Genomic DNA, 12,268 nt, shown 5'->3' with positions numbered 1-12,268 from the left:
GCTGTCCAGTGCCAGTTCATCTTGTTTGTTGGTCTTGTTCGAATCGGTCCTGTTCCCCATCCAGTCGGTCCTGTGTGGTTCTTTTTCCTTTTTCCTCCAGCCCATCCTTTACCTCGTTATATAGGGTAGTTTGAGTTTTTGTCTTTGTTTATTTTTGTATTAATAAAGTTTTTTTTTTTTTTACTCTGCGCTTGAGTCCTGCCTCTGCTTCAGAATCGTGACAATGTGGACTTTTCAGACGGTCCCTTACACAACGTATGAAAAATGTCCAACTTATAGCAATGTTAAATTAACGATCTGGAACGATTTCGCATTGACGCCATCTGACCAGCGTACGGGACAAATCGCGTCCCGTATTGAGTCGATACGGGACGCATCATTTCATATGTAAATAAGGGACGATCCCGTATGATCGAAGTGTGGATGAAGAAAATCGTGAGGTTTATTTGGGGAGAAATTGTAAATTGGGAGTACAGATGGAGGAGGGGTGGAAATTTGGGAGAAACCTGGTAAAATCTGGAGTGTTGGCAGGTATGATCAAACATTTGGATAAAACGTGGAGGGTATTCTGTGCATTCACAGCAAAAAAAATAGATAAATAAATAATAATAATAATTTTCTTAATCAGTATTTGGTCACACTTTATATTAGGTGTCTTTTACTACTGTGTACTTACATTAAATACAGACAATATTATGTATTTACTGTGTAACTACATTTTGTTCTGCTGCTACTGAGGTTAAGGTACGGGTAGGTTAAGGAGTATATAGGGTTTGGGGTTTGAGTTAGGTTTTAGAATAAGGGTTGGGTTAGGGGAAAGGTTTAAATGTAATTACAATGTAACAACTCATTTGTACATAATAAGTACATTCTATCACATGCTTTAGTACGTAGTAGCTAAGGATGCCTAATATAAAGTGGGACCAAATATTTAAACACCCTTAAAACAAGATACATTTATTTAAATGTGTAAGATATTTTGTTTAGTTTTCAAAGAAATATAACAAAATGCAGTAACGTTTATGCCTATTAGTGGAAAAAACTGCTTGCCAATGGGGTAAGAAAAATAAAAAATTATTAAATGGATAAGTTGGAGCAGATGGTGTTTGTTTAACTTGTTTTCATTTGTGTTATTTCATAGTTTTGATGACTAAAATTTAAAATTTAGGACTACAGAAAGAACAGTGTACAGATATCATTTATTACTTACTTTTTTCCATTAGGGTAAATGTTTTTTGGCAAATTGTCTGAAACCTGCCAGACATTCAAATGCATTTTCTATGTCTGAAATGAAATGGAAAACATGTCTTGGTGTTTCAAAACCTTTATAGACATTCCTTTTAATACTTTAAGTACTTTACTGGCGTTCTATTTAAATCTTTAAGTACTTCACTGTTGCTCTTGATTTGTTCCCATCTTTTCATTGCCATTGTGTCAGCTATATTGTCAATAAATGTTTTAGTCTGCCAGCACAAGTGTGTTGTACAAACCCCATAGATAGACATTTGGAAAACATTTCTTTCTATGTACAGCTCTGGGTTGAGTTCAGGACTGTTTCTAGGCAAAGGTGAACTAGGTGGCCACTTAAGGTGTTCAAAACAAGTTCACATACAGTCCCAGGACAACACCTTTTTTTAAATATAATTTTCCAATTAATATGAGGTTACCATGGCACCTTGACAGCATGTGACTTAACGTGCTACTGTCTCATTCACTTCCTTGTTGCTAAAAATGTTGAACATTTGGCAAAGAGCTTTTAATTGTTTTGTCTGAAGGGGATGTCATGTGAAGGAACTAAACCAAAAAATTATTGGTTGAAAATTATTTTTGTTTTTTGAAAGCAAAATTCTTACTGTCATTTATAATGACGATGTCCCATAGAGGGTTAAGTTCCTGCTGGAAATAATCAGCATGACGCTGTTCAACAGCCGTCACAGAGTCTAGTAATGGCACCAGTGAAAAACGATATAAATGCAAATGCTACTTTATTGTGTCTACACTCAAACAGGAAGAAAACACGCTGTCATGGCTCTTATTAATGCACCTCCACGGATTCACGATGAGGTCATGAGTTCCTTTTCTTGTAGGAATAAATGTACTTGTAAGAAAAACTCTTATGGGAATCTTGAAACATACAAAAATAGACTTAAATTAACTGAAGCACAAAAACAGGCAAATCAACCTTGATGAACTAACAAAAATGTACCAAGGTGTTACTGTGGTTTTGAATAAATGGTCTTGTCTTTTTGGAAATGGAATTCATGTACCACATGAATTGGAGTGACAGGAAGAGGAATTGACTGAATTGCAACTCAAATTGGCAAAACCTACATTAAAGAATCTTTAATTTTGGATAATTATGTCTAATTATTCCCTGACACTGTATGCAGAATATATATATATATATATATATATATATATATATATATATTCAACAGATTAGACTTACTGTATTTTTCTAAACTATGTTCAAAACTGTCAAAACAATTAACGTACAGTCATCAAAACAGATTGTATATCCTAAATTATATATTTTTGTTCAGATATCATTATATATAGTTCGCCTCCAGTATGAAGATTCTTGGTAAAATTAGAGCATAGGACATTATGTACATAAATATATAAACAAAACAAACAAACAAATAAATTAATTAATACATAAATAAATAAAACAAAGTTCACAAAGTTTCATAGTATTACCATTTGATACTGTCATGGTACAATTTCAGTACAGTTTTAAGGTAGACTACTACATTTCAAAACCATAAAACAGACTGCAGATAAAGAGAGATTCCTCAAGAGTGTCACAGTATTGTGTTGCTGCTCGCTGTATGTTCTACAAAGTGCAAATATTGGACTAGGATAAGTTTTGTATTTGGAAAAAAAAACAACCTTTCTGAAGGTTTTCAGGCCTTGATCCAGCTCTTCAGAGTTATACTCATATCTGGCACTAACACACACACACACACACACACACACACACACACACACACACACACACACACACACACACACACACACACACAAACACACACACACACACACACACACACACACTCTCTCACACTCACTCACTCACTCACACACTCACACACACTATATAGCTGCAACATCTTGCAAGAGTGGGCTGGGAATTCAATATTTGCAACCTTTATTTATTATTTATTTTTGTTTATTTATTTATTTTTTATTTTCTTCAAAAACAACCAACCAAATCTGAGAGATAAAGAAGAAAAATACATGAAAAAATGCTCTAGATTATTTTGTATTTAGAGAAGGTTATATTTTACTGTTTGTAATGTGTTACAAACGCAGTAACAATAGTAGAAAAATGGGTAACACTTCACAATAATGTTCCTATTGTTAATTAGTTAACAACATTAGTTAACATGAACTAATAATGAACAATACTTTTATAAAATTTATTAATCTTAGTTGATGTTAATTAAACATATACTAATACATTTTTAAAATCAGAAGTTGCATTTGTTAACATTAGGCAAAGCACTAACATGAACTAACAATACATTAACTAAGATTAATTAATGCTGTAAAAAATATATTGTTAATTGTCCATGGTACCTAATGCATTAACTGATGTTAACAAACCTTTTTGTAAAGTGTTATCCATCCACCCACCCACCCACCCATCCATCCATCCATCCAGCCATCCATCCATCCACAATCCCACCCACCCATCCATCCATCCATCAAACCATAGAACCATCCATTCATCCACCCACCCATCCATAATCCCACCCATCCATCCACCCACCCATCCATCTATCCACCCATCCACAATCCCACCCACCCATCCATCCATCAAACCATACAACCATCCATTCATCCACCCACTCATCCACAATCCCACCCATCCATCCACCCACCCATCCATCCATCCATCAACCCATCCATCCATCCATCCATCCATCCATCCATCCATCCATTCATCCACCACCCACCCATCCATCCACCCACAATCCCACCCACCCATCCATCCATCCATCCATCCATCAACCCATCCATCCATCCATCAATCCACCCACCCATCCATCCATCCATCCAACCACCCATCCATCCATCCATCCATCCATTAATCCACCCACCCACCCACCCATCCATCCATCCATCAACCCATCCATCCATCCATCCATCCACCCACCCACCCATCCATCCATCCATCAACCCATCCATCCAACCATCCATCCAGTATGACTGTAGTCAAGGATTTACCTGAAACTGAATTGTGGTTTGGAGTGATTTAGTGGGGGCAGCACTGTCAGTCACCAGAGTTGTAATTCTACAAGTATCAAAGCTCATCGCCGCAGGAAGCAATCTCACATATGGCTCTAAGGTTCAGTTTCAATGCCCCCTTCACCTGCTGCATCCTGCACCTCATGTTAATATTTGCCGAGCGACACAAGAGGGTGGATGTGGATTAGCCAGGGCTTGTGTACGGCACGACAGGGTAGTTTACTTTCCTCCCCACAGCGTCTGTACACACAAGCCGTGATTTGCACAAGCATAAAATATAGATCAAACAATACATTGGTGTAGAAACACTCCAGATTATCTTTAACGGCTGGACATCTCGGAGATACCTTGGTCGAGAGACCTGCGTTTATCTCAGGGTCTGTCCAAAGTCTTGAGATTAATCCATAGTGCTGGGAAACGAGAATCGGTTCAGAACTGCACACAGTTCCATTTTTAAATATACTGGAATCAAATTCACTTCACAATGATCGGTTCTGTTCACAATTGTAAAATGTCTGCATCCGTCTATGTGGACAGAATTTCCAAAGTGGTCTTATGACAAGTCGTAATGATAGTGCGAGTTGGCTCTTACAAATACGTAACTTTACTCCCATTTTTTCTAAGTTTAACCCAAACCTAAACTTAACCAAGATTTTATAAATGGGAATCATCAGGAATTTAACGATTCCGGTTCCTTAATGCCTCCATTAAGGATTCTTTTAGTACATTTAAGGAAGAATTATTTAGTAGTAAAGAATGCAATTCTAATTGAAATTATGATAGCACTTTATTTTACAGTACTGTTCTACATTTACGTACTATATAATTACAACAACTACAGAAATTACTAGGTATTAACCCTAAACCTAACCCTAACCTTAACCCATATTAAGTACATGTAGTTACCTAATATTACTCAGTAATTTCTTGGATAAGTATACTGAAAGTACAAGTACTGTGAAATAAAGTGCCCTCAGCAGCCTGTTACCAAATGATGAGATCATTTCAGATTCTAATAAAACAGATTCTTGCAATAGCTGTGTTTACACAGAATTTTTAATAAAGATATTTTATTCATTCTTCCATTTATGTGTATTTGTAATTACGCTGATTTAAGTCTCACCAGCATTAACACAGTGACAGTTCTGGGTTCTAGAGTCAGATATGATGCAAGTAATGACTTCCAGTAAGTTTTTTTATTCTCTAAACAGTACCGTTTTTAAAATACAGATTCAGAAGAACCAGCTCATAAGAGTAATTTGTTCTGAAATCAAACTACACCGGTCACATAAGTGGTGTCATGTTTGACATGTTTGAGAACTGTCCACAGAACCAAAGTCATGAAAATCATTTGATTCCAGTATTTAATTAATTACATTTTGTTTTATTTTTTTCAGCCTTCTATCTAAATAAGAATCAGTTCTCAACCCTTAGTATTTAGTTCTTCTTTAAACGCACATTGTATCAACCTGGTACCTTGTAAACACAACTTTGATTTCAGATGTGCTCATTAAAAAACCTTTGTGCGCTTAATTCAGTTGCACATAAAGTCAATCAGACTGGAACTGTCAATTTCAGTCAGCGCTTGCCATTTTATGTCCAATATCCTCAAGGTGGTCAGTGCACGGACTGTTGGCAGTCCATGGGCATCTTTGGTTTTTGATCGGAATTACATTTCTTTGCCATAGATGTTCAAATTAAAAGCATGATCTTTCCACCAAGCGCACAGTAAATAGCCAATAAAAAGTGCATATGAAGAGGCATGAAACCTCTAGTATAAAATTAATTTTAATGTGCCTGGCCTTATGGAAGACTGTGTTTCGAGAGCTATTGCCTCCTCACCCCATGGTGTCAGTAAGATTTATGCACAAAATAGTGTCAACAAATTCTGTTTCAAGCTGCAACCCGTGACATCAGGGTGCGAAAGTCGGTTGACTTATGGAGCTGGTGGCGGGACAAAGTTACCTCATGCAAGACTGACAGCTATTTAAGAGCTGCAGTCGTAAAGGAGATTTGTGCTACAGCGGTCTGCCTGACGCGCTCATAGTCTCTCCTCTATTTAACCCTGTCATAGTCGTTTGTGCCGAATGCATCCTTTCCTCCAAATCACCGCACATTATGGATCATTTAGTAGTCCCATAAAAGCTGAAGTGTATTCACATGAAAAGTGATATCTCTGAACGTCTCAACACTTGATTCACTTTTCACTGGGCCGCTTAAAAATTAAGAACATAGACAGAGAAGAAGACAAAAAAGGTGAATAATGTTGTGTTGTAAAAGTCAATGGCCTGATAAGTGCAATTCTAAAGAAAGTCCCACAGGGATTAACGTGGTCTATCTATCTATCTATCTATCTATCTATCTATCTGTCTGTCTGTCTGTATATCTGTCTGTCTGTCTGTCTGTCTGTCTGTCTGTCTGCCTGCCTGTCTGTCTATAAAATGATCTATCTATCTATCTATCTATCTATCTATCTGTCTGTCTGTCTGTCTGTCTGTCTGTCTGTAAAATGATCTATCCATCCATCCATCCATCCATTTGTCCATCCATCCATCCATCCATCCATCCATCCATCCATCCATCCATGTAGCTATAAAATGATCTATCTATCTATCTATCTATCTATCTATCTATCTATCTGTCTGTCTGTCTGTCTGTCTATAAAATGATCTATCCATCCATCCATCCGTTTGTCCATCCATCCATCCAACCATGTAGCTATAAAATGATCTATCTATCTATCTATCTATCTATCTATCTATCTATCTATCTATCTGTCTGTTTGTCTGTCCATGTATCTATAAAATGATCTATCCATTCATCCGTCATCCATCCATCCATCCATCCATTCATCCATTCATCCATTCATCCATCCATTCATGTAGCTATAAAATGATCTATCTATCTATCTATCTATCTATCTATCTATCTATCTATCTATCTATCTATCTGTCTGTCTGTCTGTCTATAAACAATCAAGTCATATGAGTTTGGAACTAAATGAGTTTGAGTAAATAATGATCGTATTCTCATTTTTGGGTGAACATCAAAAGCTGAAGTTTTTGTCAGATGGATTGAGGCGATGCAGGAATCACATCGATTCGAGCAGTTACCGTAGCAAATCTCAAAATCTCAGTACACTAAATATGTGCCGAGGAGGATTAGATTTTAATCCCATTTTATTCAATTTAACACTGAGTAAAGGCAAATTTATTTTGAATATTTAAACCTTGTCCGTTTAAAATAGATCATAACATCTTTATCTCTTCTTTGCTTCCTTCTTAAAATGCGAAAAAATAGAATAAAAGTCTTTAATCTGATGTTCATCACATCGTGTTGTTCCAAACCTGTATGACCTTCTACCTTCCGCTGAACATAAAAGGGAATGTTTTTTTGTCTTTTCCATACAAAGAAAGTGAATGGTGACTGAGGCTCACACTGTTGTGATCCACATGAAAAAAGTAATATGGGTTTGAGTGTGGTGAAATGACTTTGATGCAGCATTTCATTTGCACAGATCCAAAGACTAAAACCTAACCTTACTTCAAACTTGAATACTATTTATTTGTTGCCTTACAAGCACTTCTATTTCATTCAAGAAATGCAAATCAAGTTTAAACATGTTGGCACTGCCAGCTTTTTTGTGTGTTTAAAATGTGTCTATTATCTGATGCTGGCAGAAAGTGTATTACTGAATCATTCAAGGAGGTTTTGAACATTTCCTTTGAAACTATGGTAAAGCATCTGTTGCACACCATCTACATGCATCATATTATTTATGCATGTTTGGAGGAGTTTCGAGAGGAAAATGATGCTGAAGTCTAAATTTTTAAGTGTGTACTTTGACTCTCATAATTCGAGAAATAAAACGATTCATTAAGTTAAATTATTCACAGTTAGCTTTACCCAAAATAAACAAAAGTCAGACTTTGTAAAAAAAAAAAGAAAAAAAAAAAAGAAGCTGTTAGAAAGCAACACACTGAGGAAAATGTTGGTCTTGCTGACATTTCAACTACACTGCAATAGATAAAGTGGGTGACAGCATAATTATGTAGTCATTAATGCATCAAATTCTGCAGGCATTCAGTGAATTGAATTGAGAATGGCTTTAGAACTGAATTTCAATTCCTCAACTGGAATTGAGGTAGCAAACAGGATGTAGAAATGTACTGTAGTTTGAATGCGAATTGAAGCAGAATTCAGTAAATTCCTCTTCTTGTTATTCCAATTCAACATCCTGCGGGACGTGGCCAAATCAATTCAAATTCACACTCATTCAAATTCACATTCACGTTTAATAAGTTGCAAGAGGGCCAATTCTTAAATTTGGAATTTTGCCCAGCTCTAATAAAATGCATATTCTTGTTGCAGAATTACTGTAAATGTCAACGAGACATTAGGGCTTGATCTAAGAGCAGTTATATCATTATATTCCTGAAGTGAATAATTTGGCAAACCATATCAAACACTGTGCATCTCTTGCCATTTTCTTAGAACATCTACCGATTTGTTTAATCTAGTTTAGAGCTTTTGCTTGTCCATTTCAGCTTTATCATCTCATAAAGATATAATGAGAAATACGTATCTTAATAATTCATAAATGCTGATGGTACAGCTAATGGCATGCATTTCCCTAAGCCAAATCAATCTTTTGAAGTTGTTTAATGAATAAAGATGTCAAATAGCACAATAGAAAGGTTAATGGTCATTTGATAGAGGACAAAAGGATATATATATATATATATATATATATATATATATATATATATATATAAAGGAGAATTAATTAAGTTAACAACTAGAATTTTCTTGGTGGTTGCTAGGGTGTTGCTATGCAGTTGCCAAGGTGTTTGAAGTGTTTTTTATTGTGTTTCTATGAGGTTGCTAAGGTGTTCTGGGTGGTTGCTAGGTAGTTGCTTACTGAGCCCAGCCACAAGTCCCAATGATATTCTGGTCAAGTTTTCATCCGCCAGGCACGTGCAATGTCTGCACCATTAGTGTTTTAACACATAGAAGCTAAATGAAAAAGCACATTTTCTTAAGCAACCACATAATTTCATAACTCTTCTATGACTCTGTCATGTCACGTGTCAGCTTGAGTTCATGGCTAGACTTGAACCGCAGTCCATCGGGTCTATCTGGTCTATCTATGCTCTGTCAGTTGAGCTACCGTGCAAGCTATTCGTGTTGGAATAAGTTTATATATGTAAGTGGGTCTGTAATACAAGCATTAAAATCTTTCATTTTTCAAAAGATGCGTTAGAGTAAAAGTGTATCGATACCATAAAATAGCAAGGTCTGGAAACTGCAGGGAATTGTACCTGGAGACACGTACAGAATGTATATGGAGTCACGTTTTCACTATGAGACCAGGGCTGCATTTCCCAAAAGCATTAAGCTTAAGTTTTTGGTGCCAATGGTTTCTACAATCTACTTACTGTAGCTTAAGATGCTTTTGGGAAACGCAACCCTGGCTGAATATTGTTGTGTCCAGCTGGATGGGCCTATTATTATTAAGAAGAAAAAAAAATGAATACTGTAAAAACATTTGTGAATGTGGATATTAATAAATTGGGTTATTACTGTTAAATGTAAAACAATAACTGCTGGGTTTTCTTAGACAGTTACACTGCAAAAAGGGAACTTTAGAACCCTGAGGGGCTGTTCACACCAAACTAGTTTTTGCATCCGTCTGCTCTATTTTTCAAACGTTTTCCTTTGTAAACATGCACTTGATGTCAAGTTAAAAAGAACTTCAACTCTTTGTGCAAGGACACATACAGTGTACATGGAGAAAGCACAATGATAATAAAGATGCTTGCAATAGCAAACACCACTTATCTTTGTTAGTCTTTTGAAATCAACAAATATAAAGACTTACAGCATAAGGAATATGAGTAGAAATGGGTGGATCCCATTACCAAGTGTCATACAAAAAAAACCAAAAAAAAAAACAGACCAAATCTTCACTAAACAGCTAGTAATTTCAAGCTAACATCATTAGCAGGCAGCGCTAGAGAGCGTTGTATTCCACAATATTGGAGTTTTACTGGGTTAGCCAAGATGAAGCATCTAAAGCACATGCAAACAAATGTGACTTGGCTTCAACGGCGCGCTAAAGACCCTGAACATCACCGAAGCCACTGGAGAGAGACAGGAAATGACAAAGGCAGTGAAAATGAATGTGCCTCGGGGCTCATCCGTGATTACTTTTTTTATTATTATTGCCAAGTTCTCTCGACTGGAGTGATAAGACATAATAGCGATCGTATTTGGGCTCTGATTAAATCTCATTTTACCACAGATCACTGGTTTGCAGATCTACACCGAAGATTTGCTGGAATGCGACTACGTGCAACATGTCGTTCAATTAGCTCCGTCTGTGGTGAGACAATTAGCCCAACTATTGGAGGCCACCCTTCAGATGGACAGTAAAATTACAGGAGGAGATGGGCTCTTTGTGTCTGATCATAGGGGCAGTGTTGGCTCTCACAATGCAACATTACCAAATGCTAAAGATATTTTTGTTGCTTACATACAAATACAGTAGCCTACTGCTGCTCAAGTAAACACAATATCAAAATTGACCCAATTTGCATTCTTAATGTTCCTTGTTTTATTTTGCACGATTCATCAGTACGCGTATATTGAAAGTACCACAGCTACACATTATATGATGTTTTACCCTGTGAATTTAATTATTTTTTTATTTTTTATAAGTACAGTAATTTCAAATCAGATGATTGCAACACGCTCCAAAAAAGTTGGGACAGTTAAGTGTTTACCACTGTGAAACATCACAATTTCTTCTAACAACACTCATTAAGCATTTAGGTATTGAAGACACAAGTTTGTTAAGTTTAGAAAGTGGAATTTTCCCCCATTCATCCATTATGCAGGTCTTCAGCTGCACAATTGTACGGGATCTCCGTTGCCATCTAATGCACTACATAATGCGCCACACATTCTCAATTGGAGATGGTCAGGACTGCAGGCAGGCCAATCTAGCACCCGCACTCTCTGCTTACGCAGCCATGCACTTGTAATCCGGGCAGTATGTGGTTTGAAGTAGTCCTGCTGAAAATGCCAAGACATCCTTGGAAAAGAGGGTGCTGGATGGCAGTATATGTTGCTCCAAAATTTTTACATATCTGTCTGCATTCATGGTGTTCTCACAGATGTGTGAGTTACCCATGCCATGGGCACTGACAAACCCCTGGTCAGGTCCAAAAGCCAGACACTGGCTTTTGGACCTGACGCTAATAACAACTTGGATGGCCATTTTCCTCTTTGGCCCGGATAACATGATGGCTGTGTTTTTCAAAAACTTTTTGAAATGTGGACTCTTCAGACCAAAAAACACAGATCCACTGTTCTACTATCCATCTAAGATGAGATCGAGCCCAGAGTCGGCAGCGCTTCTGGACAGTGTTGATGTATGGCTTCTCCTTTACATTGTAAAGACTTAACTTGCATCTGTGGATGCAGTGGTGAATGGTGTTCGCTAACAAAGGTTTACTAAAGTAATTCCAAGCCCATGTTCATGATATCCATTTCAGATGAATGATGTTTTTTAAAACAGTGATGTCTGAGGGATCAGAGATCATGCGCATTCAGAAGTGGTTTTCGTTTGGCAATTTACGCACCGAGATTTGACCAGATTCCTTGAATCTTTTAACTATATTGTGCACTGTATAGGGTGAAATGCCCAAAATACTTCCAAATTTGGTTGGTTAGCAACGTAGCTCACTAGGTTTTGGAATAGAGCCTACACAACTAAATACTGTACGTTAATATTTTGTACACATTTTTGCACATTTGAGAAATGAAAATGGGCTCGTCAATTTCTAGTGCCAAATAACAGTGACTTGATGGCTGGGATGCTACAATAAAACCATTACAGAACACCAAACATAAGCAAAAATCCAAAGAGGAAATGCTTGACTAAGCAGTGCAGTTATTTAATTATGCTTGCTGTTGTTCGATATACATAAAAAACATGAAGTCCACACTT

General features: G+C 36.8%; 1 protein-coding gene across 1 annotated transcript in view; it reads right to left on the bottom strand.

The window, feature by feature from the left end:
• LOC127449554 (cadherin-22-like) overlaps window positions 1–12,268 on the bottom strand; it is a 126,043-nt gene that overhangs the window by 91,972 nt on the left and 21,803 nt on the right. The window lies entirely within an intron of this gene.

This window comes from Myxocyprinus asiaticus, chromosome 12 (genome assembly GCF_019703515.2).
Source record: "Myxocyprinus asiaticus isolate MX2 ecotype Aquarium Trade chromosome 12, UBuf_Myxa_2, whole genome shotgun sequence".
In the NCBI taxonomy this organism is placed as follows: domain Eukaryota; kingdom Metazoa; phylum Chordata; class Actinopteri; order Cypriniformes; family Catostomidae; genus Myxocyprinus; species Myxocyprinus asiaticus.
This window is presented reverse-complemented; position numbering and strand designations above follow the sequence as displayed.